The following is a 6,238-nucleotide window of genomic DNA, read 5'->3' on the forward strand; positions in this document are numbered from 1 at the left end:
CCGGTGGCTACATGCCCCCAGGCAGAGCAGGAGCAGCAGCGCAGGCCTCAGCTCACACAATTTCATGCCACCCTCTCCTCCCCACCCCTGCTGCGGGATTCCCCAGCCACATCCATGTTGCTTGTACACACGAGGCGCGGGCTGCGTGGCGTGCCGGGAGCGTGCGTGCCCATGCACGGCGGCTGCCAGTGCCTTCTGGGGCCTGCTGCGCTGCCGACACGGCCTGTGAGAGCCCCCAGCTCCATGTGGGGTTACACGGGTCTCGTGAGGCTGCTGTTGTGTGTGCTGTGGGTGTGCTCCTTTACCTCGTGTCAGGGAAGCAGCGGGTGTCGGGGCAGCTGGGCTGGGTGCCCCCTCCCCGGGGGGGTGGTGGGTGCAGGCAGGATGGGGCTGGGTGACCGTTATCGGCCTGCCTGCAGGCTGAGGCTGTGGTTTCCTGCCGGTGCCTGGGGGGAGGGTGCCGGGGAGCCAGCAGGGCTGCCAGGGGGCTGCCGGGCCCCACCTGGAACTGGGGTGATGGCAGCCGTCCACCTGGGACGCCCGGCTACTGTCCGGGGGGTTCTGCTGGGCAGGGATGGGGTGGCCACAGTGGTGGTGATGCTGGTGGGTTTTTGGGAGGTTCGATGCAGCATGCTCACAGAGGCCCAGGAGTGTGGGCTGTGCACCAGCGAGGGGTGTCCCTCTTGGGAGGGGGTGCTGGTGGGTACCAGGAGAGACAGGACACACACATACCCCACACACCCCCCGCCGAGCTGTCAGGCTGGCCCCCCATCACTGCTTGCCCCTTTCCCTCACAGGCAGGTTGCTGATCGGGGGTGAACGTTAGACCTGGCGTGTAATCTGCCCCACTGCAGGCACCAACCCCTGCTTGGCCCCAACCCCACCCTACCCACGGGGCAGCCGATAACGCCCTGCCTGCACCCCTCTGCGGCTGCTTTCTTGGGGGGGGCCCTGTGGGGTGTAGCTCCTGACCCCCCTTTGCAAGGTCTCGCTCTGCCTCTGGCTTTGTGGGACCTACAGGCAGGTCCCGGAGGTCCCCCTGCACCAAGGTGATGGTGCCTGCCCCCCTGGGACGGCCTCGCGGTGCGGGGGTGGCAGGCAGGAGCCGGGGGGTTGCGGGGGGCCCCTTGATTTTTGCAGGAGTGGCAGCCCTGTCCCCCATCCTACGTGCTGAGGGGCTGGTGCTGGGAGTGCAGCCAGGTTTCTGCAGTGCAGCCCAGGTGGAGCTGCTGCCTGAGCCAGGCTGGGACGCCGGCTGTGCTGGGGACAGAGCTAGGCAAGGGCTGGCAGGGTGTCTGCCCCCCATGGCAGGGGCAGCTCCCGCACCCCCCTGCTCTGCAGCAGCTGGTTGCGCCAACCTCTGCTCTGCCACATGCGTCCTTCTCCGGGGTCACGCACAGCCCCAGGGGCTCCCCTCGAGGGCAGGGTCTGCCCCTGCCTGCTGCAGGCAGCTGCCTGCCCTCCCACCCCTGCAGGGCTGGGGGGAGCGAGCTCTTTCCTGCCCCAGCCTCCCCGCCGGTGGGAGCAGACGTGAGAGCAGACGGCAGCACGCTGTGTCGCAGGCGGGTACGCAGCACCGCCGGGCGTGGGGCAGGCCCGGGCACCCCGACCTGCCTGCTCTGACCGGCCCGGGGTGAGCCTGGGGCAGGGGCAGGCAGGAGCAAGGCAGCGGGAGCTCTCTCCCAGCCGGGGTCGGTAGCACTGGTGCAAGGCTGCTGGAGGAGCCCGGTGTGGGGCAGCAGTGCCTGGCATCAGGAGTGGGGGTACCAACCACCTGGGCACCAGGCTGCCAAAAGTCCTTGCGGGGAGATGCCATCACGTTCCTCCCAGCTTGGCAGCCCCTGCCAAATCCTCTGGGCAGCCACAGCATGCCGAGGCGCCCTGCCTGCTACCAGCGCGTGCGCGGCAGGAGGCTCGGACATCCAGCGACGCCCCCCCCTGCCCCCCAAACCCCGGAGTAGACAGGCCTGGGTGTCCACTCCCCGGAGCTGTGGGAACTGCCGTACTCGTCCTCTGGTGGCCGTGTCCCTGCTTGGCCTAGGTGATGGGGGGGCGGCGGCCGCTAACAGGAAGGACACGCATGTTAGCAACAAAAACACGGCAGCGAGAGGAAGCAGAAGCGATGCATTATTGATGGAGCTATTTGATGCTGCTATATTCAGAGAGCTGCTCCGGAGCGCACAGCAGCACCACGTGGGGGGTGGCAGGGGGGGTGGGCTCTGCCGGCAGAGACTTACCTGCTTTGAGTCAACCACATGTGGCCATGTCCCTGGGAGATGTCCCCTGCCTTCTCCTGGAGGGCTTCCAGCGCAGGATGGCATGGTGACATGGGGGTAGCAGGAGGTACAGGCCAGCCCTGTGCTTATCCCTGGGGGGGCGGGTGTTTGGTGGGTGGCAGCTCCCAGCCCTGCGGATCTCTGTGGGGGTGCCGGGGGTCCCACTGTGGAGGCAGAGGCAAGGGGATGGAGGAGAGCAGCAGGCCAGGGACCAGGGTGCTCTTCCAGCTGGGGAGAGAGTTGCTGGAGCTGTGGGGCTAGGTGTCGAGGGCTGTGCCTTGGTTTCCCGTTTTAAGCAGCAGTGCCTGCCCCTTGGCGGGGTGAAGGTCTTCTCGGTGGACAGTGGGCAGATGCAGAATGCTGGGGCTGTGCAGCCAGTTGCCCCCTCCTTGCCATGGCATCCCACGCCCAGCCAGGCTGCGGGGACCAGCCCTAGGCCAGGAAAGAGGCTGTAAAACAAACCATTCTTGTAGCATGAGAGAATCCACCTGGAGCCTCCGGAGGAGCCTTAAAACCCTGCAGCTCTGGCAGGCTGGCCCCGGGCTGCTGCCAGAGGGGCCAGGGCTTGCTGCTGCGGGTGGCCGCACTGGGGCTGAGCTCTTGCAGGACACACGTTGTGATGTCTCAAGGACAGCACAGGAACACTGCGGGGCATTTCTCTGGTGCTGGTGCCATGGGGGAACCCATTGCCAGCAGGATCTGCCAAAGCCTGCCTGCGGACTGCACCTTCCCCTCAGAGCCTGCGGCCAGCTGGGCAGTGATGCGGCTGACCCACCGTGCCAGAGCAAAGCATGATGTGAGAGCAGATGCTCCATAGGGACCCCGTGCACTTCAGGGTCCTGCACGCCCCTGTAATCTTTCTTCTTTTCCTCTTGTTTTGGAGGGGATGGGCACAGATGCATGCACTTGGTTGCTGCTCGTCGGTCCAGTGCTCGCATACTTTGGTTTTCTTCTCTGTCCCCTGCAGGGTGTTCAAGATCTGACCCTGTAACTTCCCACCCTGCCCTGGCAGCCAGTTTCCTCCCCAGCCCTTAGGCTTTCCTCCTGCCTCTGGGTGTCTGGAAGCAGTTTTGGTTTTGAAGGGTTAATCCCAGGAGCCCCCAGGATCTGCTGCCTGCCCAACATGACTCACCGTTAAGTTTCCAGCCTCCCCCAAGCCTCTCTCTCCGGGGGAGAGATGGAACTGTGCCTTCTCCAGCCAAAAAAGGGGGCCCCTCCAGCTCCAGACCCCCTCCTTGATCCAGCTTTAGCAGGGAGAGAAACCCCTCCTTGAGAAACATGGAAGCAAAGAATATTTCTGTTTGAAAAGTGGTAGGATTTGGGGGGGGGGTGACTGTTGTCTTCCTGGAAGTGGGGCTCTGAGGTGCGTGCTGTGCTGCACTGCTGCAGGCTGTGTCTGCATGTGTGCGTGCGACGGTGCCTCGATCTCACTGCTGTTTGGACAAGTCCAGGAGGTTTGGAAGCACCAGGCCAGTCTGTCCCCCTGTGAAGGCTGTGCTGTTTGCAGAGCTAGCAGATTTTTATTATTATTATTTTTTATGTAAGCATGCGTCCATGTCCCAGCTCTACGCCTGCGCCTGCCGGGGCCCTGGACGGGTGTCTGTGTGGGCATGCCCTGCCTCTGCCGTGCTGCTCACTCGGGATCCCTCACGCGTGCTCTGTGGGCACACTGAGCCCGGGCCACAGGGATCAGAGAGACCCAGGCATCCCCCAGCTGCCGTGGTCCCCACCGGGCTCTTCCCATCCGCCTGTCCGGGATGCATCCCTGTGCTCACTCCTGCTCCCAGGCTGCTGCCAGTTCCCTGGCCGAGACCTGCACCGGCTGTTGGAGCAGGGCTGGGCTTTGGGGCGCTCAGGCAGGCGTGGGGCCCTTGCTAGGGGGAGAGTGGAGGCTGGGATCCAGGGGATGTGGTGCCCCATCACAAAAACCCTGGGAGCTGGAATCACCCTCCGCTCCCCCCACACTGCAGGCGTGAGCGCATCGTGAGGAAGGGGCTCCCCCCACCACTCTCGCCGCCACACACGCTTCCCAGCTGCATCCCAGCCCTTCTGCTCTCCATCCAGCATCTATTTAATTATTAACTCGGCTATAACCATAAACAGCTGGGGCTGCTGCAGCCACGTGGACCAGTCCAGCGCTGTCGTCAGAGCCGAGCAGGGACACGTGAGCAGTCCTGGAGGGCTACTGAGCCCTGGGATAAATTGCTCGGGGCATGTTTGCCGTGGATGCGCGGGGCTTTGCAGCCCAGGGACTGGTGGAGGCTCCTCTATGATCCCCCTGGCCATGGCACTGGAGCCGGGAGTCGCTGGTACAGGGGCAAAACACACCTTTTTGCGATGTTTTGCAGTAACGGTGGGATGTTGAGCACTGGTGGCTGGCTGTGCCTTGTGCATCCCTTAGCCCTGGAGTGGGAACAGGGCATGGGTGAGCTGTATTTAATGGCCTGGCTTGACCAGGAGGGTTGTGTTGTCCCGTAGCTGTCACTGGTGTTACAGCTGACGTGGTTTATTGGCCTAAGGATGGTGGGTGGCAGCCTGCTGAAGCCCCATCTCACCTGGTGCCATGCAGATTCGGGCTGGCAGGGGGACGGGCAATGTTGGGGCAGCGTGTCAGGGCACTCGCAGCATCCCTCCGTGCCCTGTTCTCGTGGCACTGGCAGGGTGGGTACCTCCAGCTGCGTGTGCCTTTCGCAGAGTGGGGTTTCACCAAGGTTTTTGGGTTTACAGTGAGGTTTTCTCTCTGTTTATCTGGGTTTTACAAAGAGTTTTGCTCTGTTTATCCACATGCTCCTGTAAAGGAGTGCTCACTGCAGGTTAGCCTGCAAGGGGAAGGGGAAATTAAGCATGATGGGGTGATGGGGACCAGCATGGGATGCAGGGGGGTGCTGCTGCAGAGCCACTTCTGCCTGTCTCCCCCTTCAGCGCCGGTCCCAGCCGGCAGCACATCTGGTTGGGGAGCAGGGGGCTGCCCCAGGTCCTCAGGTGCAGGGCTTTGGGGGTGTACAGGCACAGAGGGGAGGACGCCCCTGAAACCTCGTGGCTGAGGTTTTAACACCTGCCATAAGTGCACTGTCGGGGGGCACAAGCTTGCTTGGCGGGACCCAACCGGTTGTGCGTGGGTTAGCCCACAGGTGCTGTTTTGGGGAGGGGACGAGGTGCAGGCCTGGTTGTGTGAGCGAGGGGTGTGGGAAGGTGTGTGTGCCCCAGGCGTGGGTGCACACCCAACCGGGGGTGTGCCGGGAGGCGTTCGGGGAGACGTGCAAGTGCATGCCGGTGCGTCAGCATTCACGCCAGCCCGCGTGTGCAAGAGGAGATGCACAAATGCATGTGTGTGTGCGTCTGAGACAGCCCCTCAACACGAGCCTGGCTCTCCCACCTGGAGCTGGGGGCTGTTGGCACTCGGGGGGACACACACCCAGGCTGGGCTCTGGGGTGCCGGCTCACATCCCTTCTGCCCCTGGGCTCTCCAGCTGGGTTGGGAGTGTAGGTCTGTGCCAGCACCCTGCTAGGGCAGGGAGCAGGAACTCGTGAGGGGCAGGTGTGGGGCAAGGGGGGAAATGGAAAAAATGGGATTTTTTTTTGTAATGGAAATTTTTATTATGGAAATTTTTTTATAGAGATGGAAATTTTAATGAAAACTCCTAATTGGAATAAGTTGGAGTTCTGTGAAGGAAAGGAGACCTTTTGGGTTTGCTGGCATTTGCAAACCAGCACGTTTTATTTTTAATACCCCCTCCCAAGAGAAATGGTTGGGTTTGTTTTTTTTTTCCTCACCATAAACTGGGGGAAAGAGGAACAAGTTTCAGAAAGAAAAAAAGGCTGAAAAACTTCAAAGAAAACCCCAAACCAAACTACGGAGAAGGTGTATTTTTATCGAAACTTTCGCAGGGGGAATGAAACCTTTCCCCGGCCAGTGCCGAGTTCCTCGGCGGGGCCCGGCTTCATCCCGCATCCCGGGGAGC

The sequence above is a fragment of the Athene cunicularia genome (genome assembly GCF_003259725.1).
Source record: "Athene cunicularia isolate RWA chromosome 6 unlocalized genomic scaffold, athCun1 chr6_part1, whole genome shotgun sequence".
In the NCBI taxonomy this organism is placed as follows: Eukaryota; Metazoa; Chordata; class Aves; order Strigiformes; family Strigidae; genus Athene; species Athene cunicularia.